At 39.7% G+C, this 27,984-nt stretch overlaps 1 long non-coding RNA gene across 2 annotated transcripts in view; it reads right to left on the minus strand.

Moving 5' to 3' along the window:
* Positions 1 to 27,984, minus strand: part of LOC131751402 (uncharacterized) — a 407,034-nt gene that overhangs the window by 36,912 nt on the left and 342,138 nt on the right. For both annotated transcript variants that reach the window (XR_010839331.1, XR_010839330.1), the window contains one exon: positions 21,948 to 22,040. This is a non-coding gene — a long non-coding RNA (uncharacterized lncRNA). The remainder of the gene's footprint in view (positions 1 to 21,947; positions 22,041 to 27,984) is intronic.

Consider the following 27,984-nt stretch of genomic DNA (forward strand, 5'->3'; position numbering starts at 1 on the left):
AACTAAAAATGTCTTTTCTTCAGATGATATGATCTTACATATAGATAATCTGAAAGACTCCACCAAAAAACTGTTAAAACTAATCGGTGAATTCAGTAAAGTTGCAGGATATAAAATTAACAGACAGAAATCAGATGCGTTTCTATACACTAACATGAAACATTTCAAAAAGAAATTAAGAAAACAGTCCCATTCACAATAGCATCAACAACAATAAAATACTTAGGAATAAATTTAACCAAGGAGGTAAAAGACCGGTACACTGAAAACTATAAGACTTTGAGGAAAGTGATTGAAGACACAAGTAAATGGAAAGATATTCCTTGTTAATAGTGTTTAAATCTCCATCCTGCTCAAGTCATCTACAGATTCAATGCAATCCCTATTAAATTGCAAAGCCATTTTTCATAGAAACAGAAAAAACAGTCCTAAAATTTGTATAGAACAACAAAAGATCTCAAATAGCCAAAACAACCTGAGAAAGAAAACAAAGCAGGAGGCATCACTTCCTGATTTCAAACTAAACTACAAAGCTGTAGTAATCAGAACAGTATTATACTGGCATAAAAAATAGACACAGACACTAATGGAGCAGAATAAAGACCCCAGGAATAAACCCTTGCATATACAGTCAACTAGTATTTGATAAGGGAGCCAAGAATACTCAATGAGGTAAAGATAGTCTCTTCAATAAGTGGTGTTCAGAAAACTGGGTAGACACATACAGAAGAATAAAATTGGACCCCTATCTTACAAAAATTAACTCAAAATGGATTAAAGACTTAAACATGAGATGAGAAACCATGAAACTCTTAGAAGAAAATATAGGGAAAAGCCCCCTTGACATTGGTCTTGAAAATATTTCTTTGGATATGACACTAGAAGCAAAGGCAACAAAAGCAAAAACTAATAAGTGGGACTACATCAAACTAAAAAGCTTCTGAGCAGCAAAAGAAACAATCAGCTAAATGAAAAGCCCATCTATGGGATGGGGGTGGAATATTTACAAATCATGTATCTGACAATAAGTTAATGTCCAAAATATAGAAAGAACTCATACAACTCAATAGCAAAAAAACCCAAACAATCCAATTTAAAAATAAGCAAAGGACCTGAATTGATAGGTCCTTTCCAAAGAAGACATACAAATGGCCAACAGGTAAATGAAAAGATGCTCAACATCACTAATCATCAGGGATATGCAAATCAAAACCACAATGAGATATCACTTCACACATATTAGGATAGCTATTATCAAAAAGATAAGAGGTGGTAAGTATTGGCAAGGATGTGGAGAAAATGGAATCCTTGCACACTGTTAGTAGGAATGTAAATTGTTGCAGCCACTATGGAAAATAGTTATAGAGGTACCTCAAAAAATTAAAACTACAAACTACCATATGTCCAGAAATCCTGCTTCTGGGTATATATCCAATGGAAATAAAATCAGGATCTTGAAGAGATACCTGTAGCATCATTCACAATAGCCAAGATACAGAAACAACCTAAGGGCCCATCAACAGATGAATGTAAAAACAAGATGTGGTAAATACAGGGAATTATAGTCATTATTTTGATATATATAGTGGAGAATAATCTGCAAAAATACTGAGCCACTATGCTGTACACCTGAAACTAATATAATATTATAAATCAGCTATACTTCAATAAAAAAGATGTGATACATATACAATCAAATATTATTCAGCCATGAGAAAGAAGTAAATTCTGCCATTTGTGACGACATGGATGAACCTGGAGGACATTATGATAAGTGAAATATTGATAAGGCAGACAGAGAAACACAAATATTGTATGACGTCACTTATCTGTAGAATCTAAAAAAGCCAAACTCATAGAAACAGAGAGTAGAATGGCAGTTAACAGCGGGTGGGGGTGAAGGAAATGGGGAGATGTGGGTCAAACTTTCAGTTATAAGATGAAAAAGTTTGGGGGATCTAATGTACAGCGTGGTGATTATAATTAACCATGTTGTATTATATACTTGAAAGTTGCTAACAGTAGATCTTAAATGTTCTCACCACAAAAAAGAAATGATAATTATGTGAGGTGATAGAGGTGTTAGCTCACACTATGGTGGTACATATATCATTTCACAATATACGTGTATCAAATCGACACGCTGTACATCTGAAACTTACACAATGTTATATATCAATTATGTTTCAATAAAGCTGATAAAAGATATTTTCTTTATTGATAAAATGACAATCTTGTGGGGAAAAAACCCACAAAAACATGTTTCTGTGATCCTCTCTTGCACACTGGTTCTTTCTGCCCTGGATCAAATGCTTCATTAAGTGACTTATTATTGCTGATCTCCTCTCTTCAAAATATCTACCCCATCTATTGTTTTCTCTTATGGTCCTTCTTGGAATCTGAAACCACATATTCTAAGGAAATTCAAGAATCAATCTAAAGGAATTTTTAAATTTACTATTTTACATAGATTGGATTGGGTCACTACAAAATACAATCTTTTGTGTCAGCTCTAGGCAAAGTATTTCTTTTCTTTGACTAGGCAAAGTATTTCTTTTCTCTCCAAGTCTATGTTGTTGAAAAACTTACCAGGAACTTCCCCAAAAGCTGGGTCTTGATGCTAAAGTGTACTCCCAGAAGTGCAAAGAGAATGTGTAAAAAAATATGTATCTGTCAGTGATGTACATGAAAATGAACATTAGAGCAACTCCTGGGCAGCAGAGAAAGAACCCAACGTTTACATAATACTAATGTGCATACATGGCTTCTTCATATTTTCCTGCTAAAACTCATCTGGCTTTGCTCATGTCCTCAAATGCAGTGAATTCTAGGCAGCACCTGATATTTATTCATGCCATTGTCAAGAGCATCTTTGCAGTTCTTGCCAAGGTTTGTCATTGAATATGTTTATCCAGCTGCATGGCAAAAACGTAATACACAGTCATCATTTTACTCAGTCACCTACTCAATATTTTCTTCTATGATTAAATTAATTCATAAATATTACACTTTTAATACCAGAAAGCTATGGTTCATCCAACCAGTTGAATACTTGTTTGTCCATTTTCTAATGTTGCTGGGCACTCAGTCATTTCATTATAGAATTTGAAATAATGAAAAGCATTGCATTTACTTAACATGCACAATAAACAGAGCAGGATCCTTCTATGAGCTCCTTTATTATGCAGTGCAAGGCTGTAGGAGGAATTTTGTGAGAAACACTGGAGAACTGTGTGTGGGGGGGGTTGGAAATGGTTCTGGTGTATGTAAGCAAATATGCTCTGATTGCCTAATGCATAGGACAGAAACGCTGGCTCTATTTGCAGCTAGCACAGTTTTTTGCTCAACCCTGGAGGGTTTCAAATAGACACACACATCTTGGTCTTACTCGTACCTGATTCATTACCAGACTGTGCTTATGAACCCTGTAAGCTGTTTCCATGTACTGTGTGGCATCCACACCCAGTCTGGTTTTTTAAAGCAGCCTCCAGAAGCTCTTGAGTACTCATCTCCATAGTAAAAGGATAGAAGCTTATGGGCAAGAGTCTGCTTTGCCCTCCAGTGCTGACCTTGGTGACAGCAGCACAATATGCCTCTAAATAGATACCTGGCCCCGGAGGCAAGAGCCATATACCACAGGACACTTATTAAATCACCTTCTGAATGAAATATTTATAGCCAGCAGTGCCAGGCAGTTAGCTTTTCTAGAAATATATCCAAATTTGCTCCATCATTCTGGGAATAGCCTTGGTTAGCAATTGCTCATAATGTCAATGCTTTTGGAAACTTTTTACAGTCATTTTATTGTTTTTAGTTCAAAAATAAAACTTAAAGGAGCTTGAAAACTAGGTTCTTAGATGATCACATGATGGCCTGATTTCCGTGGTTTCAGTTCTGTGCATTTTACTTTATGTGCACCCACTGAAATTAACCAAAATTAATCTATATTTGAATAAAGACTGTGTATACAAATAAGCCCTAACACTAGCTGAAGCGTTTGGAATGCATTGGCCCTGGGAGGCGAAGAAGTTACAGCAAACAACATATGGGCTTTAAAACCTGGAACTATCCAAGACAGAACAAGAAAGCTATTTTCACTTTCCTTGTTCCTTTTTTTTTTTCCTCCAGAAGATGAGTAATTCCTAATCACATTTTATTTTCATCTTTAGAGCTGTATCCTGAAAGAGCCAGGTCGATTTAAAACTGCTGGTGAGTTTGCAGCCCTGTCCAATAATTACCTAATGCATTTGTGTCATCTGCTTTCCTTGTTGTGTGAAAACACACTAAGGAAATGTGTAAGTCCACTGAATTGTTCCCAACTCTTTTATTCACCTTTCAGCATGCTAGTTCCTTCCCTTGGCATTGATATCATTATGCATTTGTCAAAGATAGACTGTCACTTCAGGGCCTCTATTATGTGCAAGAATTGGCAGCAAATTTTGCCACTGGGATTTGCTTATATCCTCTGTATGTTATTGTACTTCTTTGGAATTCAGTAAATTCCGTACACCCACTTCTTTGATGTTCATTCCAGCCCCTAAATGTGGAAACAATGACTGAAATTTTGGATCAAAGCATCTCATAGATGGCAGGCAACACAACTCTCTGATTATTCACTAGAACAGAGGGGATGTCCCCTTCCCACCTCCCCCCGCTAAAATCTAGGCCAACAGTCCTCCAGGAACAGCTCTGGCTTCCCTAGTGCAAAGTCAGGAGAGGAAACTAGAGAAAACCACTCCAAGGTTTTAGGAAAAAGAAAGAGACTAAACTGAACAGCTAAAGTGAAGCTTGTGGTCATTTCTAACTATAGAGAAAGCTAACTACTGTCCCAGTTTCTCCCGTTTCTTTTCCACTGGTCATGCTGTAGTCTAGCACTTCTATTGGGCCAGGCTTATTTCAGGTTTGGAAAAGTCTCCAGATCTAATTTCTATACAATATCAGCTGTACAAGATGGCCTGGATTTTTAAAAAGCATTCTTAAAAGAAGAGGTAAACGGTCCAGGAATTAAGAAGTTTTTAAAGTAATTGAAAAAAAAACAGAACTACCAAAATTTCAAGAGTTACTTTTGCAAACTATAATTAGCTGTCTGGAACACATTTTCAGTGTTTGCTTTTGCTTTACTCCTGGGATGCCAGTGCAAATAATTACTTCATTCAATTTATTTCACAGGTCAACTTTGACTCATAAAAGCATTAAAGCAGGTAACCCCCTAGGGATGTTGGAAAGACAGATGAGCAAATAGATATGAAACTGTTGTAAGCACTTTCATACAACAGGGGAAAAAAGGCACTTATAAATCCAGGGTATTTTATGGTTATGTGTTGACTTCACTCCATTTGGTATCCAGAATGTACTAGTTATAATTAATACACAATGTTGGGAATTATTATAAAAGTACCATACTCTTTTTAAATATAGTGAAGAAGATAATTGTGTTTGAGGAATCTCATCCTGTGTAAATTAGAAGAATTCCCAGTAGAGTGCCATAATTGAGAATTGGGCTGACTGCACTGAATGGAGAAGAGAGTCCTCTTAGCATGACAGCCTGCGTTCAATCAAAAGGTAGAGTGTCAAGCAGGTAACATGACAGCCCTTAAAATACCAGTTTCAGATTGCCTAAGTGAGAAGTTTTTACCGCCCAGACGTATGCAACAGTGACATCCAGCGGTTGTGGAAATAATTACAAGTGAATCTCATTTTAAAATACAAAGTAAGTTTTAAATTATAATTGAATACTCTATCGTCAAATGCTGTCTACATTCTTTATCTGGCTACAGTGTAAGTCAATAATTCAGGCTGGATGCCAAGTAAAGCAAAATTCACTCTGATTATTTCCTAAGTAGTTTCCAAAGTCTGTTGTTCTGTTAGTCTTATTTTGATGTTTTATAATTTAACTAAAATTATAGTGGGTCTACTCTCCAAGGGTCTCCCTGACCCTCCTAAGCACACTTAGATATTTTTGCAAGCACAAATGAGACTGTGTGAATGCTGCAGACACACAGCAGAAGTGAAAGCTGTACTTGACTCCACTGTTAAATACTCCAGGGAAGGCGTCTGTGACCCTGAACGTTTTCATTGTTGTGGAATTGCTCAAAGAAGTTCATTACGATTTTTTCCAAGTCATTGAAGATGAAGAGAAAAAAGAAATGGAAAGAGAAGAAAAGGAAAGGAAAATAAAGAGGACGAGGAAGGAAAGAAAAAAGGAAGGAAGGAAGGGAGGGAGGGAGGAGAGAGAAGAAAGAACAGGACTACTCACTGATCTTTAACAAGTTTTGGTAATATGTCCATGTGTGATAATAGATCTAAAGAGGAAATTCAAAAAGATAATTAGCCTCCCCCCAACTTCTGGTTTTAAATTTCATTCCTTCAACTGCCAGCCAATTAACTAAGATAAAAAATAATTTACATTTAAAACAATCTGAGAAAAGCTGCTGCTGCTGTACCTAGAACAGTGCCACTTATAAGAGGATGCTAGCAAGGCATCCCCCTCCATCATGCTGGGAAGGAACTCTCAACAGAAGCCTGTTAGGTCACCTCAGACAGTAAATTATTTATGTCCATGTCAATGCCTAGAACATCAGGTGACTGCTTACCAACTTCCCAGGCGGCACTCCTTCTGAGAAACCGTCGTCTTGTGCCAAGCCGTTTCTCAATCTTAGACTCCCTCCTCATATTGGGTTTTTTTTCCCTTCATCCGCCTGCCTCCTTAAAGTTCTCACAATGAGAAGAACTTACAGGCACCCTCTCAAATTCTCCTTGTTAGAGGAGGGAAGAAACTAACAAACAAGCTGAACATCTATCCAACTCCAATAAGATAGTCAAGACATAATTCCATAAAGAGCTCCAAATGCCCTTTAGCTCATATACCCCCGTTGCGCCCTAATAGAGGAAAAAGAACCGCACAGAAGCTGTGTCGGATTGAAGGAGCATGTGCACGTGAAACCTGTGAGGGGCACTCAGCAGAGAGCATCAGGACAAAGAGGTGGGGATGGTCTCCGTGAGGAAAGTCTGGGAAACGATTCCCATTTGTGTCAGTGAGAGTTAGGGGAGATGTACACTGAAACAGAGCAGGAAAATCTTCAGGCTTTAGCCAGGTTTTTTTTTGCTTTTACGAGGCCTTTGAACTGTAAGGGGGATTATCCAGATTCTGAAGCAAAAGAATGCATGTTCCTATCACTGCTCTCCTAGTATCTTTACTTGGAGATGCCTCTGGCTTCTTGCTTCTTTGTGGGGAGTATATGGAGAATTAGCACACCCAGATCTCACCTCTCCTTTTAGTTCTGCTGGAGTCTGGCTGGGTGGCTCTTATCTTGTGCACCCTGGAACTCTGATTCAAAGATTTCTAGAGTCAAGATTGGGGTCCCTCGAGAGCAAAGGTAGAACCTCCCCTTGACAAACTGGGACCTCCTACACCAAGATGGCCATGGCCACCTCATTCATTACCAGCTATTGCCAGTCCCAGTAGCAAGAGGCTAGCATGAGGGATCAGTTCCCTTCTTTTCTCCCTAAAGAAAAATCCTGCCTTGCAAAGCTTTCTTCAGTGTTTCAGGACCAAAAAAAAAAAAAAAAAAAAAAGCAGTTGTATAACATGCATATCCTCTCCTGGCTTATAGCTTCAGGTGTAGTTTTACTGCAGTATATAATCTAATAATCCGTTTAATTTCTTTAGAGAGATGTTATATATATATACAGATGGCATTTGGATGGAATCGCATGCCATAAACCTGTCCGCTCCTATCCAGGTTCAGAATACAGAAGAAGAATCTGTCTTACAGACATTCTAGAACTTTTACACGGTCAATTGGCTGGTTTTGTATTCTGGAACATATCAGAGCATCTACAGGAAAATATATATATAAATTCTATAAAATGGTGGCAGGATTTCTGATTTACTGATACTGCTGGTTTGAATTTTCACAAAAATATTCAGCTATAGGACAATGTATTAGGCGTATTTTTAAACATAAATAACTGCAGCCAATAAAAGTTGGGCCTACAAAGGGTCCCATCTTCTACTAGTTTTCTGCACCAAGAATTACTACCAGTGTAATCATGGCTCCCTGCACACTAATATTTCCTCTGATACAGTATGATCAATGTTGTGGAAAAACATTTATTATATTTCTTCTAGCTACTTAAAGGCATTACTGAATTATGGGCATCACAAAACGAATCCACTGTGCATTTTTTCTTTATGTGACGTTTTTACAATCTTCATTTTCTGCTTTGCAGCCACTGAGCTATAGAGATCCACACTTTGTCCCTCTTACAACTGCCACTGGGGCCACCCTCTCCTTTCTGCTTTATTACGTCTGAAATGCACTTCATATGATAACATTCCTTTTCATTCTGTGCCGGACTCTTCTTTGAAAGGAAGAAGTTATGAAAGAAATTAAACAATCAGTGTTGTTAATAACAGTTCTTAATCTTCTTTTTTTTTTTTTTTTGCGGTACGCGGGCCTCTCACTGTTGTGGCCTCTCCTGTTGCGGAGCACAGGCTCCGGACCTACAGGCTCTGCAGCCATGGCTCACGGGCCTAGCCACTCCGTGGCATGTGGGATCTTCCCGGACCGGGGCACAAACCCGTGTCCCCTGCATCGGCAGGCGGACTCTCAACCACTGCGCCACCAGGGAAGCCCTTAATCTTCTTTCTTAACTAAGGTTATGAAGTTTAGACTAAGAAAAGGACAAGGGGAGGAAATGGTATTTTATGGAATCATTTGGGAGAGCTGATGGAATGGGTGTGAGTTTTGCAGTTTTTACATTTAACAATTTTATTAACATCTTTGCTTATTATGTACCTTAATCCACAGGATCTGCAGTAAGGAGAGAGTGTCCAGCTAACAGTTCGTGTCCCAGGCCCTGCCAAGGGATGAATCAATTAGCAAGAGAAGCAATGATGCAAATGCTCCGGGGTCACTCGGGATGCTGTTTGCCTTTTTGATAGAGAAAGCATGCCATAAATAACATCACACCTCAGGAAATCATTCCAGGAGGCCCAGATGCCAGTAAGGCTGCTGCCTGGGACGGAAGGAATCATTTGCTCATTGTGTGTATTTCCCCCATCACAGTCAATGGAAGATTTGTAGTAAAATCAAAGTATTTAAAAGGAGGACAGTATGTGGTAACGGAGGCATGTTTAGTAATTTTTTTTAGTACCAGAACCCATGATTTATGAGCCAGAGTTAGAGCCAACTTTATTACAAAAATGACTTCACCCATAAAAATCTTATTCAGGGCTCTCAGGAGAATGCTGTAGTACCCAACAGCATTATTATCTAGCATATATCCACAAACAATTCCCTCCTCAGTCTCATTTCCGCCCCCTTTCAAGGGGCAGGCTTCCCCCTTTACCTGCTGAAAAAGTGGGGTCCCAGGCAATGTGTTGTGCTCTTTCTGTGGTGATTTGCCTGGATGAGGCATTTATAAGCCAGAGCAAAAGCTGCCTCCAGGGTCTCAGTCACATCCTCCCCAACCTCGTGCCCTGAGGAATAATGAGCAGAAGATACCCACTCGCCCTTCATTTCCTGCCTGCACAGAGCTCTCCCGCTGCCTGCACTCCCACACACTCCTCCAGAGCTTGGATCCCCATCACCTCAGAGGAGCAGGCTGAAGCTTCCCCCGCCCCCCTTCTGATTGCCATGGTAACCGCCAGCTGCACTAAAACTGCCAGGGCTGGGTGTCCAGGCTGGGTCCCCTGGGCGTACCAGGATCTGGGAACTAGCCCTCCATCTTATTAAACTCTGGTGTCAGCTCCTAGCAATTGTTTTAAATTTACACCCTCAGAGTGGCTTAGTGGGATTACATGTCCATTTGCATTAAAACAGGTTTCTGTCATTAAACTGCCATACAATAAGCTTCCTTGGGACAAATTAATGAGCTCTAAATATCATCAAGTAGAAGTTCACTTCACCAAGATGGCCAACAAGGGGGGCAAAAGGAAGTGGCTGCTCAGAAATCTTAGCCCAGGAGAAATGTAAGTGCCAACTACAGAAGGAGGTCTTGTCTGGGTCCTTCTTCGCTGTGAGATAAGTGGCTCTGATTTAGAGCTGATCTGGGAGAGTTAGCAACATTATCTCTATTCACCAAGAGCCCACAGTTCACTTCCTAGTCCCTATTCCAAATATGCCTTTACCCTTGACTGTGTCTGCTGAAATTTGCCGATGGACCACTGGACCCTTTTCTCTGTGACAGTATCTCAGTCTCATGTGCTTTACCCTGTCGTCTGTCTGTCCTTGAGGAACTTGCGTGCATCCAAGTTGCCTGGGGACAACAGGCACACAGCAGAGCACCACGTGTAGCTGGAATGAATGCTCCCAACTCTAAAATGCCTGGCTAGTTATTACGGGACTGTCTGGACCATCAGTCAGGGACCTGGACCCTGGAACACTGGTCCTGATAAGGAGCACCCTACTCTGATCATCTAGAAGCAGAATAAGAACAGGGACCAGTTTTTAAAGATGGATTGTCCCTGCTCACAGGATTGCCAACACTTGCCCTTATAAATACATATATGTGTCTAAGTATAAATTTTTCATCAAAAACAAGTAAATCAACCTCCAAACTTTCTTTTCTGTAAAGGAGGAAAGACTCGCTGCTAGACAGACTTCCCAATCTGCAGAAGCTGTGATCTCATTTCTGTATAGTCTTAATAGTGGACAGTAATGTATGATTGAGACACTGCTATATTTAGGAATGACAAGATGGGCATTATTAATAGCTTAATTGACATTAAGGCAATTACCCCTACCCTTATTACAGTTTGTAGAATTACACAGAAAATATTGGATGAGGCCTTTTTTCCCCTAGAGCTACCCAAGGATACAGCATTTTATTTCATGCCAGATCCCTGCTTTGACATTAGATACTCAGCCATAGAATGATTCCAGTAAATCATTATAAATGCATTATAATAAAGATGTTATGAGCTATCAGATATTAACCCCCAACCCCTAAAGAGAGATAAATAGTCCAGTTGCATGATTCCCACTTTCGTTTCATAAGAAATAAGCTTTTGCAAAGAGCAACTGACTAATGAATTATAAAATGGTGTGTTGAGCTCAGATAATTAAACAATGCATTTTAGTGTCTAGTGCAGGATGAACACTAAATCATACACAAATAAAAAGGGAAAAGCCTAAACCCCAAGCCCAGCTCCTATTTTCAAATAACATTAATGTTGGCCTACAGTCCAGAAATGCTCAAATGTTTTCTTATCTGATTAGAGGGACTTATCAAGTATAAGATCAAGACACAAGTAGGTCAAGGAAACCAAGAGTCAGAGAAAGAATTCTGGAGGTGCTAATTTCAGATAAGCCCATAAGGTTATTTTAATGGAGATTTTACCTGGAGATTACCTTTCTTCCCAAAATGTTAAATGGAGCAAAAGTCTAGAAGAATCTGGAAGTTTCCAAGTTTCTTTATACTTTTACTTTTTATTTCTGAATTCATAATAAAACATATTAGTTGGGGGGGGGTGGAGTAAAAACTCTGGTAGTAATGATGATCTTGGTCTTGTAGTGCTGGAAAGACAAACAGGAGGTGGAGAGATACAGAGATTGGTTTGGGTTCTAACCACTGTCCTCAGATTTGTCACCAAGTCCAGCGGGCTCCATCTAGTGGTCAGCCTTGGATCACCATGAAGTTTTTGCCTTCCGTGGCCCCTGTGTGGGGCTGGTCTGCCACTGATAGCCATTTTGGCATGTCCTGGGCTTGCCACAAGATTTGAAGCTGAGCTTAAGCGCAGCTTGAATATGTATTTTAGTCTTCCAGCCTCTCAAAGACATGGTGACTGCTTCAAGGCAGTCTTCTGTTTCTTGGTCAAACAGCACGTCACTAATGACTGACTGTGTGGACAAAATCAGAGATGCCCTTGGACTCCGAGTGGGTAATGATCACCTGTGCTGGTGAGCAGGACTTCCCTGGAGCACCTGGTACCTCATGTTCCACTTGGCCATCCCTCTCCTGTGCTCCAGGCAAGCTAACAACAGCCCTGTGCCCCCTCCACTTCCCCAACCCCATGTGTCACCCTCAACTGACACATGCAACTGACCTCATCTTTCTAAGGCTTCTTTTCTTCAAGAGCAATATGAGGATTTTAATAATGCCTACCCACAGGGTTGTATGAACATTAAATGAGACTTGTTATACGAAAATCTATCTATGTAAAATGCCTATTACAGAGTAAGCCCACAATTAAATGTTATTTATCTTTATTTTAGTTATCTTGTATTTTTTCTCTCCTGGTTCTTCTCTCTTCATTCTACCCTTCCATCTTCCAGTTCTCTCTCTCTCTCCAGCTCACTCTCTCTCATACACACACAGACACACACACACACATGCACACATTTGCAAATCCCTGAAGGCAGACTCTCTGACTTATTCATTCAAGCATACCTTTCAGTGTCTAGCACAGTGTTTTGCTTAAGTTCACACTCCGTACATGCTTGCTACCTTAACAATATTAATAATATAATAGCTACTAGTAACATTTTCTGACCTCTTGGTATGAACAAGGCACTATGCTAAGTATCATCACCTCATTTAATTCTTACAACAGGCCTCTGAGACAAGTACCATTTTCATCCTCATTTTATGGGAAACTAAAGTTTAAACATGATCTATATCTTGCTCAAGGTCACACAAAGCTCATAATTGGGCAGACAAGATACAAAGAATCGGCCTAGATTTGGAGTCTCAGCTCTTAATATCTACTGTGTTGAGCTGATTTTGTCAGCTTTCTCCTCTTCTAGACTGGGCTCCATTAAGGGATCAGTCATGAGCATGTACTCACTCTTAGATGAATGACCCTTAGGATCTCAGGAAGTCCAGAAGTATATGCGACCTCTAGTTTACAGCTACCCAAAAGTCACTTGTCTGCATACTCCTGGGTCATTACATAAAACCATCCAAAAAGACTTTACAATTGTGTACCCCATAAAGTTAATTTCACTTTGAGAGAATGTGTCTGAGGGAGGTGATGCACTTAGTTACGTATTCAGGTTGGTGGCCACAGTAGATGGAGCTGTCCTGTCATCCTTGACAGCCTGGCTCACTGGCAGCCTCACTCCATCACGCTGTCACAGGCCAGAGATGGCCTCCCCATATTAGCTCAGAACAGTTATGCTTCCTGATGGTCCAAGCCTCACAAACCCCACACCTCCCTTAATTAAAGAACTAAATTAAAAGGAATATTTCAACCTTAGGGATGAATTATTTTAGTAATTTGAGATTGATGCTTTATTGGATAAAAGGATGTGCATGGGTTTATTAAAAATGCTGCCTTCCTGCATAGCACAGGGAGATCAGCTCAGTACTTTGTGTCCACCTAGAGGGGTGGGATAGGGAGGGTGGGAGGGAGACATAAGAGCCGGGGGATATGGGGATATATGTATATGTATAGCTGATTCACTTTGTTATACAGCAGAAACTAACACACCATTGTAAAGCAATTATGCCCCAATAAAGATGTCTAAAAAAATAAAAATAAGCTTTAAAAAAATAAATTGCTGTCTTCATGTACAAGGATCTGTGCAAGAAGTTGCCTGAAGTGGTGAGGAGCTTGTGTAGCCAGAGAGATGCACTTGTGAAACAGCAACCAGAGGGGCTAGGACTGAGGTCTGTTGCTTCAGAACATAGCCTGGCTATTTGTTGTACACTTGTCCTTCAGGTACAGCAGCCAGACATTTGGGATCTTCCGTGGTCTTCATTTCAAACTTGCTGACCCTGAGCACTGTGCTGGACACTACTAGGGTCACAGAGTCAGGGGTTCTCTCCTCTCAGGAGTATGGAGGCTACATGGCTCGGCTCCTTTGCGGTTTGATAGGCCGTGTGACTGGTCTGTTGCTGTAAGCAGAGGTACTGTGTGTCACTTCCAGGCCAAAGCATTTTATTGTCAGAAGACCCTCCAGTTCTCTCCTCCTCTGTAGAAGTAAGCTTGGAAGTATGTGTTGAGATGACAGAGGGCCCAGTACCCTAGATTCCTAAATGACTTGGTGGAGCCAAGTCCTCCACAGGCCCACGTTGTACATCAGCAAGAAATAAATGTTTTTTGGATTAAGCCACCAACATTTGGAGGTTGTTTATTACCACAGTAAAATCCAGACAATCCTGATTAATCCAGGAGCTGCCTTTTTTTAAAAAAAATTATTTATTTATTTATTTTGGCTGTGTTGGGTCTGTTTCTGTGCGAGGGCTTTCTCTAGTTGTGGCAAACGGGGGCCACTCTTCATCGCGGTGCGCGGGCCTCTCACTGTCACGGCCTCTCTTGTTGCAGAGCATAGGCTCCAGACGCGCAGGCTCAGTAGTTGTGGCTCATGGGCCTAGCCACTCCGCGGCATGTGGGATCCTCCCAGACCAGGGCTCGAACCCGTGTCCCCTGTATTAGCAGGCAGACTCTCAACCACTGTGCCACCAGGGAAGCCCAGGAGTTGCCTTTTTGTTCAGAAAATGTGGTCCTTCTTCCAAGTCTTAACACCTTTATCTTTTTTCCAATGACTTTATCTATTCATTCAGTGGTTTACACAGATTTTTTCATGCTTTTGGTATAATCTTGGATGCCTAAGATTGCCAAATGACAATTGGTGGTTTGTCCTTCGTCCACTGATGAATATTGGCACTGTGAAAGAAGTGGGGGAGAAGAAGACAAGAAGACAAGATCGGACTTCTGAAAATAACATGGCAGAATGAGACAGTGAGACAGAAGGGGAAAATAGAGAAAATGAAAAAAGAGAACAAGAGATATAAAGAATGAAAAATAAATAAATAAATATAGAAAAGACACAAGAAAGAAAAGTAGAGAAAACAACAACAACACAAAAGATAGGAAGTTTATTTCAAGTTAGCTATAGCCAGTTGCTTGCAGTTGGATTCCACTCCAGAAGGTATCTCTCAGGATATTTTTGACCTTCAGCACCTAGTGTATGTGCCTAGCATGTCAGGGTCCTCAAGAAATGTTGGTTGAAATCACAAATAAAGGAATGAATGAACCTTTGTTCTATAATCTTGGAAGCATATACTGCTTGAATTGGTCTATGACTATGAATAGGCATTCCATCATACATTTAAAGTCAGTGGAAAAAGTGAGAGGGGAACTAGAAATCATTGAGTTTGAATAGCTCCTCAGAACCTTTAAACCTGAGTCCTTGAAAAGAGCAACTATGAGGTCAGAACAATTATTCTTTGTCCTAGAAACAGGACATCACTGATGACTCAGAGCAGTCTGTTTAAGATAGTGTTTCAAATAAACTGGGTAGAAATGTCCTTGTTTTGTTTGCCTCTGGCTGGGTTGAACTGAGGGTACAGTCAGCATTGAGGTATCTATGGCCTTGATGTTGTGGAAGGTGACAGGATGGAAATGGAATAAAATTTGCTGAATAATTTATTTTTGAAAAACTTCAAAGGGGGCAAGGAATAGCAATATTACCAAAGAGTTAATAAGAAGGTGGAGCTGGGAGGCATTCAACTGCTAAGTGGGAACCTCTAGTAGAATATTCACCTGGTTGGGGTAATTCACTTTCCAGAGATATATGAAAGGACTGTGGCAAGGCTGCCCCCCATTCAAGGATGCTCTCTGGTAAAGTCAAGGAAGCCTGTTCTAAGGATATGGAAGGAAGCTAGCCCTTCCTCTGGAGGAAAGTATGAATCCAGTGTCTCCAGTCTGTGGACTTACTTGTGTGTGTGGTGTGTGTGTATGGTGTGTGTGTGTGTGTGTGTGTGTGTGCGCATCTGCATACACACACACATGCTCATACACGCTCATGCAAATTTCAGATGTCTAGGACTTGTGATGGGAATGGAAAGAACTGAATAGCAGAAAGCTGCTGTCTGGCAGGCTGAAGGAGGATGACTGGTGTAGGCAGGAAAACAACATTCTGCACAGTAGTAGGGTATCCTTGTGGATCACATGGAAACACAGCAAAAGTGCCATACCAGCTTGGCTGCAGTTTTAAAGAAAAGGATTATCTCTTGGGTTGAACTTTCTCCTGGGGATGAACACACTCTCTGCATCCAGATTCAAATCCATCAACTTCCACTTGTCGTCTCAAGCTATACTCCTCTCCTATTTCTTTTCAAAGGGACAAGCATTCTCATTTCCTTGGCTCTAAATCATGAGCTTCTCCTCCTCACTCTTCCTTTCATTCAATATCTTCCCCTTTAAAATGTTTCTTAGATTCACTCTTTTCCTCTCCCTGCCTGGGCATATATCTAGCTGGTCTACCTAATTCCAGATCATTCCCCTTCCTATAGGAAATATATGACCCACATGCAAATAATGAAATACTATCCCATAATCCAAGACAGAAATGATGAGTGTTACGGTAACAATGGCCCTAAGTACTAGATTTCCCAGACACTTCAGATTTCATGTAGGTTTTAAAATTTTCCATAAAGGTAATTTGTAAAATGCATATGTTGAAAGATAAAATTTTTAAAATATTATCTGATTTTTTTTTGCATTTCTTTTTTTCCCCTTTGAACTTCTTCCTCCCTTATTCATGCAGCTGACCATGTCTCTTGCTCTTTAGCTCAAGGAAGGGATGAAACAGCATTAATCAGAAGAAGCATTTCCTTCCTGACTTGCATATTTCAAAAGCACAGCCCCTTGGGGGGATAAAGACATCATTATTAGGGCAGAGGCGAAGGAGGAGGGAGCAAACATGAATATAAGCTAGGCTTTTCCTCTTCACCTCTAACCAAAGGGAAGATCCCCCACAATTGATGGAGGTAGAGGGAGTGAAGTTGGTAAATTAGTAATGGTTACTTTGGAGGTGAATTTGGCAGTATTTGGTAAGATTGAAACTCTGGAGAATTTTTTACACATCTATGTAAAGATATTTGTACAAAAATGTTTCTTGCAGCATGACTTCTAAAGAAAAAAAAAACAACTTCTGACAACTTAAATGTTCATTCACAGAAGAGGGAATAAATTAAATGTGGAATTTTGGGTCAACCATAGACTACTCTTCGGGTTTTTTTTTTTTTTTTTTCTAACTTTTCATTTTATATTGGAGTATAGCCAATTAAAAACGTTGTGATAGTTTCAGGTACACAGCAAAGGAATTCAGCCATACATATACATGTATCCATTCTCCCCCAAACTCCCCTCCCATCCTGTATAGCAATTCAAAGACATTGTTTAAACAACAGGAAGAAATTATAGGGGAATCTAGACCTTAGAATCCAACTGCCTGATAAGTCTTAAGACTTGAAATACAAGTGCCTCGTTTTACAGATGAGAAGGAAGAGGGGCCTGAAGTTAAATGGTTTCTCAAAACCAGCCTGTTGCTTACATTTCTGACCTGGCATTTTGTGCATGATGTCATCTGATACCCCAAGCTGCCTGGTATAGTTTCAGTGTATTCCAGGAAGTAGAAAGTTGTTCCCTCTGATCTCCCCAGTATGCTAGCACAGAAGAACAAGAAGAGGAGGGGAGGAGGAGGAAGAAGAGGAGAAAGAGAGATGTCACTCCTTGCTCTTGAAGTCACAGTCCAGATGAAAAGCAGAATCAAAATTGGAAGCCATAAGCCCCCTAAGTAACCAGTTCTCATATTTCCTACATTCATACATAAGGGGTCTCCCGGTCCTCTCTGGATCTCCATTTTCTTATTAGCAAAACAAGGGGTTCAACTAGAAGAATTATATCCACCCTTAAGTTCAAAATATTATCCTTGCAACTAATCTATTTCTAGGTATAGAATCTGGCTGTGTAGATCTTCACTGTTGAAATCTTCACCCATAAAATAATTTTTCATCCACTTCCCCAAATCTTTTGTCCACACCCTAAAATTTTCCTCTGGTTGATCAAACCTAGAGACCATATTTGATGCTTCTTTTCCAATATAATGTTTAATTCTCAACACTCCTGAAAACTTGTGGGAAGGATCTTCTGCCTAAGCTTTCAAGAGAGTCACTAAATAAAAATCTCAACACTAAATGTCGATCCCAGCAGTTTTTCAAAGATTGGCAGCCCGATGTCAGTGAAATGGCCTTGGCTCCATCTCTGTGAAAGCCTGAGGTGGGAGTGGAAGTCGTCACAGCCCCAGCGCTGACCTCCCGGCATGATCTGGTGGGCCGAATGGGAGTGGAACTCTGCGTAAAGTACTAATTGTGTGACTGACTTGGGCTGTGACATTGGAGGAAACTGTTCCACCTCTAGGCTTTTTTTGCAAAGGAAGAAAAAGCTGTAAAGAGAAGAAGTTCTCTGAAAAGCACATTACACTCTACAGGCCAAATGTTACAGTCATTAGGGAAGCAAAAGGAGACTCAGTTTCTTCCTCAGCCACGACTGTATTCTTCTGGGTGTCCCCAGCCACATTGCCAGTGGCAGGATTTCAGAGTGTCACAGCCCAGCCATCAGAAATACATCACTCTTATGCAAATGGCTCAAATTCACTTTTCACTTTTAAAGTAACACACTTTTTAAAATTATTAATGGTTTAGTTGTATGACCACCCATGAGTGAAGGGCATTTCCCTCTCTCACATCTTTAATGGAAATAATTAATGAGGTGTTAGAAATTAACAACAATTAACAGTGCATAGGAACAAAGGCAGAAGGTCAGAGACTCCAAAGAAATACAATTTAGCTTCTCCATAGAATCTTGCCGTTTCAAGGAGGGAGACCCCAGGAGCATTTTCCCTGTTACATAGGTTGCCATTATACTGATCTTTCAAATGGGAAAAATACAGACAATGGTTCTAGTAGTCTTACATCTTAACAGTACAGATTTCTCTGATGAATTCTGAGAATTCCTAGCCTTGGTACATCTCTCTCGGACACAAATACAGCTGTCACTCCAGAACATGGGCCCAAACACCGTTATTTTTTAAGATTAAGCATGTTAATGGAAGGAAGTAAACTAGCTGGCACTTCCATCAAGCTTATTCATTTTGCTGAACAAACAAAATAGTATAACATATTACATTTTTCAGCTTAGTGTTAATAAGCATTGCTTGATATATAGAGCAGACATAATTTAGCAATAGCATGATCATTTTAGATTGTATTGGATTCTAGTGGATTTCTGGTAATAACTGCTACTTTGAGTAATTATTAACATACATCAATTATACAAATTACATGTGTGTGTGTCTGGTTTTTTATGTTTAGCCATGGGATCCCTGCAAGCATTATTGCTATATATAGGTAAATTCATAACTAAATTGCCCTAACTTTATCCACCTGATAGATAAGTGCCAAAGAATGTTACCACTGAGGTATTGGGTCTCCCAGCTTCACGCTATGCATTTTTTCCCATTTTCTAAAACACAGCCAGAAGTCCTTGAGCCAAAGTCTCACATATATCCCCAATGTTAAAATAAAGTCAGAGAGTGAGTCAAGCTCAAATATACAAAATGATGATCTCACCAAGGATATCCACCAAGGATATCCTACTAGAGAACAGGCATGGGATAGATCTATTCTGCTTCCACCCACAAAACTAATTACAATTATAATTACATTACTTGTAATTATAAACATAATTAATTATATTCCTGCAGTGCTTTAGAGCTTACAAAGTACATTCACAGACATTAATTATTTAACCTCATCAGTACTCTGTGAGGCAGGCAGAGCAAAAAACCCACAGAATGGCACCAAGGGCTTCTCACTGAGCCCAGATCTGTTGCGTCCAGGTGGCCATTTCCTTCTCTCTCTCTCTCTCTCTCTCTCTCTCTCTCTCTCTCGTGATTATCTCCTTAAACCAAGCTTATGCTGAAAGTGAGAAAAGATCCCAGTTTCTAGAGGCAGTGATGGTTCTGGCTTCTTGGTCAAGCAACTTCCAAACAAACCAGCCCAAGTAGTGTTCAGAGAAGGAATGAGCCAGAATTTGTGGGAGGGGGTACCAGTCACAGTGACCTCAAGGCCTGGGTTTTGTCCAGTATGCAGGATCAGTTGGCACTTCCAGAGCCACAGTCCATGTTTTCACAGACAAGCATCATTAGCAGAATGACAGGCTTTGGGAGCTAGAAGAGCAAACATCTATGGTGCCTCTAAGAGGTGTACCTTGTTGGGAATGCCAAGAGTAAGTCAGAGCCCCACGCAGCCTTGGTAACAGGAGAGACCCTTGTCATGACACCATGCAGTTCAGCCCTTGGCTTTTGCAGGTTAGAAGCTCAAATGTACAGCCTTCTGCTCACCTTTCAAGGTTCCCCCCCACACCCACCTCTCAAAATCCAACCTGCCACATCTCTCTAGGCTTATTTCCCCTTATGCCTTCATATCCCATCCACTCACCATCTCACAACCAAGCCACTTCCTATACCTTCCAATGCTGTCCTGGGCTCCGTGTTGCAGGGTGCCCGACCCCGCCCATCCTTCAAGTCCCAGCCCAAGGCCTGCCTCCTCCGATAGAAGGGAAAAGTAGATGTTGGCCCTTCTGTTGAGAACTTAAGAGTTTCCTTGGCAAAGAAATTTGTACTCAAATAACTACAATAGAAGTTGCAAGGTGTCCAGGGCCCTAAAACAGTGCTACTTAAAGTGTGAATGAGCGAGGTCCATAGTACCTCGGAACTGGTTAGAAATGTGAACTCTTGGGTCCCACCCTAGACCTACTGAATTAGGATCTTCAGAGCTAGGAATCAGTATTTTAACAAGCCCTTTAGGTGAATAAGATGTCTGCTAAAGTTTGAGAACCCCTGCCCTCAAAGGAGATTTTTATGCCAAGTCAGAAGAGGAAGTACTTCTAGGAGATGGCCCTATAGGACTGATAGGATTCAGACGCCTGGAGATGGGTAACAGGCATTCCAAAGGTGAATGGGAGCAGAGACCTGATCCAGGGGGGTGGTCTGGGAACAGCAAGGACTTCCATATGGCCAGCATCTAGGATGGCTGCAACAGCTGCTGGTAACTTTCAGTAATAACATATTAATGTTATTAAATAATAACAATAATAATAATAACAGTTAACATTTACTAAGCCCTTATCATGTGCCATGTAGAGTTCTAGATGTTATTCTAGAATATTCTTTCTCACCAACAACCCAATTGAGTAGAAAGTATTTATTAGATGATCCCCATTTAAATATAAGGAAAGGGAGGCTTGGAGAAAGTAATTAAACTGTCCTAGTCATACACCTTGGGTTTGAATTTTCACAGAAATGAGGATATAGGTTGAGTTTTAAGCTTGGCAGTCACAGCTTGACTTTAAAGCAATTTGAGAACCATATAGGGATGACTGACACACAGACAGATCAGTGGCAAGGAGACCAGTTGACAGCCATAATCTGGGAGAGAGAGGAAAGGGAGCAAGGATTAGCACTGGGGCAATGGGAATGAAAAGAAAGGGGCAAGTTCCAGACAGCACAGGATCTGAGGAACAGGACTTGACAAGGGAAGAGATGGACAGGGCAAAGGACAGACTGTAGTCAAAAACTATTCTGGGAGCTTAGTCTGGGAGGAAACTGGAATCATTAACCAAAGAAGAAAACAACAATAATAACAACAAACACATCACACTCTTCTTCATAGTGGACTGTATTTACTTATACTCTAGATCCTATTTTAAGAGTCTTAGATAAATCAGGTCATATACTTTTTACAACAATCTTAAGATGTAGTTACTATTATCCCCATTTTACAGATGAGAAAACTTATTCTACTCTCATATGAAATAGCACTGGTATCTTCTCAGTGATTGGCATATTTGTTCCTTGAAAGAATTCAAACAGGTTTCTTCCAAACTTGGAAGCAGACAGAACACAGCCAAGTAAAGCAAGGTTATTTAACCCAGTAGTTACCAACTTTCTTCATGCACCAGAATCACCTGTGGAGCTTTCCAAATGTGCCAGTGCTGGGGCTCCACACCCAGAGATCAGGATTCAGTTCGTCTGGGGTGACACCAGGGCAGCATTTCTCATTTGTTGTTTAAAGTTCCCCCAGCTGTTTAATGTGTAGACAGCGCTGGGACTACAGAATTGGCCAATGGACAAGCATTTATTGCTTACCTACTAGGTGATAGGTGCTGTGCGCCATGCAGTGGTAGATGCCAAGGTGAATAAGATGCTGCACTAGACCTAGGAGTTGATATCTTCCAGGATCTGCATAAGACAAAGAGGGAAGATAGAAACAATGTTAGGGAGCAGAACAAAGGAGGTGAATTCAGCTAATGGCATAGAATTAATCCCTGGAGCCTGAAGGAGAATCAGGGAGGACAGTGTTTATACTAAATAAAGCAGATAAGGAAACCATCAGAGATTGCTGTGTAAAGTTATGCGCCCCCTTTGGAGGTTTAATGGTGTAGACCAATTTGTCATCTTCTGCTTCCTTTCTTTGCAAGAGGAGCTCTGAATGGTTTCAGTATCCAGGACTAGGTCAGGCCCTGGCGCCTACACTGCTGATGGTGGGACATGTCTTTCTCTTGGCCAATGGGAAAAGAAGGAAAACATTTCAGGAGCTGCTGAATCCCAGTGTCTTTATTTGAACTTCCCTGGACCAGGCAAGTTAGTGGTATTTATGGCTTAAAAGAATTTCCAGCTGTAAGTTTATCTTCTTGTTAAAAAATCAGCCATCCCCTATCCCAAACAACCAAAGACAATAAATCAAGGCTTAAGTAAGAAGCAAAGACTTATCTCTACAAATAGGAATCCCTATGGTTGCTAACATACTATTTTTTTAGTATCAGGCATCCTAAGAGGTTAAGTGATTTGTGGGTGGGGGTAAGCTTCCCTTCAACTAGATACATAGAAGGCATGGAAATGAGACCAGATGTTGTCCAAGCTAAGGGAAGAAGAGTTGGGCTAACATTTCCTGATGAGTTCCAGGGCCTAGTCAAGGTTTTACCTCTCCCAAATGACACACACTGGGGTTGCTGTTATTCTTAACTGATTCTGCCAATTGATGACTATCCTCTCCAGTCTGGTTCCTTTCTCTTTCACAGAAACAATGGTGTCAAAACAAGCAAGTCTCATTCCTGAATACTTAACGGATGTACAGTTCTGTCATTGTCATCGAGGGGATAACAGCAGAGTATAGTGGCCGCCAACTGGTGCAATAAGCTACTACTATTTTATCAAAATGTTAAAAAAAAGAAAAGGTGCTATTTGATGCTCACTGACCTCAAATATTCTCTTCCAAGAAGGCTCTGTGCTCTTCTTGCTCACACCTGGGCTCAAGTATAGCGTCAACGGTGGGCCCAGATAATGGCCTTTCTACCCTAACACCCAAATTGTGCTCAATCCCCATTCACATTGTATCACAAGAGTTGGGGGTGTCATTTTCCCCCTGTTCAAGGTCAGCCTTATTCACGGGTACAGTAGAAGGAGCCCATGTAAATAGAAGGCCTTTTACACCAAATATGTTAACTGATCTGTCAATGTCACGTTGTCTGAAATGTTTTCTTTTCTGAACAATTTCTGAATAATCTTTGGCAATATTTTCTTTTGGAAAATTTGGGAGGATTGCTCACTCTCTCAGAATGTCATTTAAAATGCATATACTCTTTGGGATTTTGGTTCCACATCTTAAGCCACTTTCTATTTTTATTCCCCATGATACAGCAAGTTTTCCAGTACTATTTATACTAGTAATAATACACACACAGAGTGGTTCAGTTTAATTTAAAACCTACAAGTCATGTTCATGGAAATTACTTATTCTTCACAAACACTATTCCATGTGGGCAGATTGAGCCTTAACTTCCCCATATTAGAAGTAGCTGCCTTTCTCCTCAGAGTGTTCTTGGCTCTGTCTGTGGTGTAGGACGGGGTGGAAAGTCAGGAGAAGGGAAACGAGCTGTCATCAGCAAAAATTTTTTCCAGGGAAAGTTAAGCATTCACTCAGTTTTTCTTCCTTTCACAAAGGGAAGTGCACATTGCTGGGGTCCTCCAAAGCTCAAAGGGAAATCTATATGATTCTTTTTCCCTGACAAAGTTTTCTCCCACCCCACCCCTTTTCTTGGGAAATTTAAAAAACACAGAAAAGTTAAACTCTCACACTCATACTTCCCAGAGTTAACAACTATTAACATCTGGTCATATTTTCCTCCAAGTTTTTTTTAAAGAAATAATATGTTTCAGACTCCAAATTCCATCCCTTTCAACCAGTCCACTCCTCCCACACCCACACCCAAGGGAAAGAAAGCTACTTTCATGAGTTGGGTGTGGATCTTTCCAATCTATTAAAAATATATATGTTTTATATACTTATGTATGCAACAGTAATATATAGTATTACTTTCTATATGTATATATATATATATATTTTTTTTTAACATCTTTATTGGAGTATAATTGTTTTACAATAGTGTGTTAGTTTTTCCTTTACAACAAAGTGAATCAGTTATACATATACATATGTTCCCATATCTCTTCCCTCTTGCATCACCCTCTCTCCCACCCTCCCTATCCCACCCCTCTAGGTGGTCACAAAGCACAGAGGTGATCTCCCTGTGCTATGCAGCAGCTTCCCACTAGCTATCTAATTTACATTTGATAGTGTATATATGTCCCTGCCACTCTCTCACTTCATCACAGCCCACCCTTCCCCCTCCCCATATCCTCAAGTCCATGCTCGAGTAAGTCTGTGTTTTATTCCCGTCCTACCACTAATCTCTTCATGACATTTTTTTCCCTTAGAGTCCATTATATGTATATTTTTTAAAGAAGATGCTGGGGGTAGGAGTTTATTAATTTTTTTTTTTTTTTTTTGCTGTGTTGGGTCTTCGTTTCTGTGCGAGAGCTTTCTCTAGTTGTGGCAAGCGGGGGCCACTCTTCATCGCAGTGCGTGGGCCTCTCACTATTGCGGCCTCTCTTGTTGAGGAGCATAGGCTCCAGACGCGCAGGCTCAGTAGTTGTGGCTCACGGGCCTAGCCGCTCCGCAGCATGTGGGATCCTCCCAGACCAGGGCTCGAACCCGTGTCCCCTGCATTAGCAGGCAGATTCTCAACTACTGCACCACCAGGGAAGCCCCTCTATATGTATTTTGTTATTTAAATAAATGACATCATTCTTTATAGTTTCTGCAACTTGCTTTTCTCCCCCACTATTTAGCATTAGGTTTTTGGCAATCTATCCAAGTTGAGGTATGTAGATCTATTTCGCCTCTTTCTATTATGTATATATCACATTTCCAATTCACTACTGATGAATATTTAGGTTCTTTCCAGTTTTTCACTATTTTCTGCCATGCTGCAACAAACATTCTTGTGCATGTCCCTTTGTACACACATACAACGGTTTTCGTAGGAAATATATTCAGTAGTAGAATCTATGGGCCTAGTGTATGCACAATTTCTATTTTACTTAGGTTCTGCCAAAAGACTGAAAGAGACTATACTGATTTACATTCCCACCAGCAGAAGGTGATTGGACCATTTACCCCACATACTGGTCAATATATGATATCAATATTATCAGACATTTAATTTTTTTCCAATTGAATGGTTAAAAAAAATGGCTAAGTATTGGTTTTATTTCTCTTCTCCATGGCTATTAGTAAGTTTAATTATCTTTTCACAGGTTTATTGGCAATACCAGTTTTCTTTTATCATATCATTTTCTTATTATTTATTGGATTATTATATTTTTATCACTAGTTTGTAAGGGTTTTACATGTACCTTGGATAGTAATCTTTTGCATATGATATACATCTTCTTTGAAAATAAACCTTCTTTTCTTATTTTTGAATTGGTAATATAGTCACATGGTAAAACCTAAAGAGTTACAAGAGTACAATGTGAAAAGTATCTTTCTAGGTCTATTACCCTCCCTCGCCCCATTCATTTTACCTTCTTGAAGAAAAGCAATGTTCTAGTGCACCCTTCCAAAGAGTTCTATGCACATGCAAAAAAATAGTTTCTATGTTCTTCTACAATTACTTTTTGTAAACTCATAAGATAGCATACTATACATTCATTCTGCATCTTGCTTTTTCTCACTTAAAGATATCTTAAAGATCATTCTAAATCAGTTTACATTCCTTCTCTTTTCTACTTTATTACATTTTATTTATTATTTTTGGCTGCAGTCTTCTTTTATAATGATAGACCAAAATTTATTTAACTAGTTCCTACTGATTGACCTTTATGTTGCTTCCAATTTTTTATTATTAAAACTTGTGGGCTTCCCTGGTGGCGCAGTGGTTGAGAGTCCGCCTGCCAATGCAGGGGACATGGGTTTGTGTCCCGGACCAGGAAGATCCCACATGCTGCGGAGCGGCTGGGCCCGTGAGCCATGGCCACTGAGCCTGCGTGTCCGGAACCTGTGCTCCGCAACAGGAGAGGCCACAACAGTAAGAGGCCTGCGTGCTGCAAAAAACAAAAAAAAAAACACAAAAAAACCCCACTTGTGTTTCTTATACATATATTATTTTATACATGTACAAATACTGGTAAGGTAAATTGTCAGAAGTAAAAGTACTAGTTAAAGCTAAGTGTTTTTTAAATTTTAATAGGTATTACCAAATTATCCTCTGTAGAGCCATACCAAATTACACTCCCGCCAGCAATGTAGGTGTCACTCGTCTTTTTTAAAGATTAATATAATAATAACAGATAACATTTATTGAATGTTTATTATAGGCCAGGAATAGCTATAAATCCATTGCTTGTATTTTAAAGAAATCATTATGGAAAATGTCAAATGTGAATAAAAGAAAAGAAGGTAATGAACTCCCATATACCCCTCACCCAGCTTCAATAATTAAGAACATATCTACAGTGCTGTATGTCAATTATGTCTCAATAAAACTGGAAGAAAAAAAAAAGAACATATGGCAAATCTCCTTTTATCTATATACCCACCTCCATTCTCTTCTCCACATACCTGTTAGATTATTTTAAAGAAATGCCAGGCATTGTATCATTTCATTCATAAATACTTCAATAGCATCTCTAAGATATATGGATTTTTTAAAAAGTAACCACAGTGTCATTATCATGTCATAAACATTAACAATAATTTTTTATGGTCACTTAGTCACCAGTCAGTACACAGATCTCCCCAACTGACCCACTAACATCTTTTTACATTTGGTTTCTTTGAATCAGAATCCAAACAAGGTCCACACATTTCATTTGGTTGCTACGTCTCTTAAATTTCTTTTAGTTCCTAACAGCCCTCCTCCCCCTTGTTTTCTCACCATTTATTTATTAAAGAAAAAAGTGTCAAGGTGGTCAAAAGTTACAAACTTCTAGTTATAAAATAAATAAGTCATAGTGATGTAATGTACATCATGGTGACTATAGTTAACAATACCGTATTGTATATTTGAAAGGAGCTAAGACAGTAGATCTTAAAATTCCCATCACAAGAAAGAAATTGTAACTATGTGTGACAATGGATGCTAACTAGACTTATTATGATGATCATTTATATATATATAATTTTAAGGTTGAACACCAGAAACTAATATAATGTTATATGTCAGTGATACCTCAATAAAAAGAAAAGTGCCATTTGTTCTATTCGACTGTATTTTAACTTTGTTTATAATGGGTTTTATTTGTTAGTTTGTTGCCATATAAAATAATTAAATTTTGCTATAGTCAAATTTAAGTACCTTTTCCTCTATAGTGCATGTTTTTGTATCTTATTAAAGAAAGCCTTTCCCGCTCCAAGAAAAAAATTGTTTTCCACATAGGTTTAGAGTGATGTGATTTATATTTTAGGCCTTTAATCCATCTAGAATTTATATCTGCATATGATATAAAGTAGAAATCTCATTTTTTTCCCCATGGGGTGGGTCTATTCTATACCCTTTCTTCAGTGATTTGCAATGTTATCTCGGATATAATGCATGGCTCTGTTTATAAGCTCTCTCCTTTTGACTGATCCTATTTATCTGATTTGACTCCAATACCTCACTATTTTAATGACTATAGCTTTGTAATATGACAGGCCATTGTTAGGACAAATTTGGTTTCAAATTTTTTAATGTGCAATAAAATCAGGCTAATCAGAGCCCTCATATGTCCAAGAAATGATGGACTTTGGTTTAGGAGGATAATGACATTTTACAGGCTGCTGGAATTGAGGTAGGAGTCC

This window comes from Kogia breviceps, chromosome 2 (assembly GCF_026419965.1).
Source record: "Kogia breviceps isolate mKogBre1 chromosome 2, mKogBre1 haplotype 1, whole genome shotgun sequence".
Taxonomy (NCBI): Eukaryota; Metazoa; Chordata; class Mammalia; order Artiodactyla; family Physeteridae; genus Kogia; species Kogia breviceps.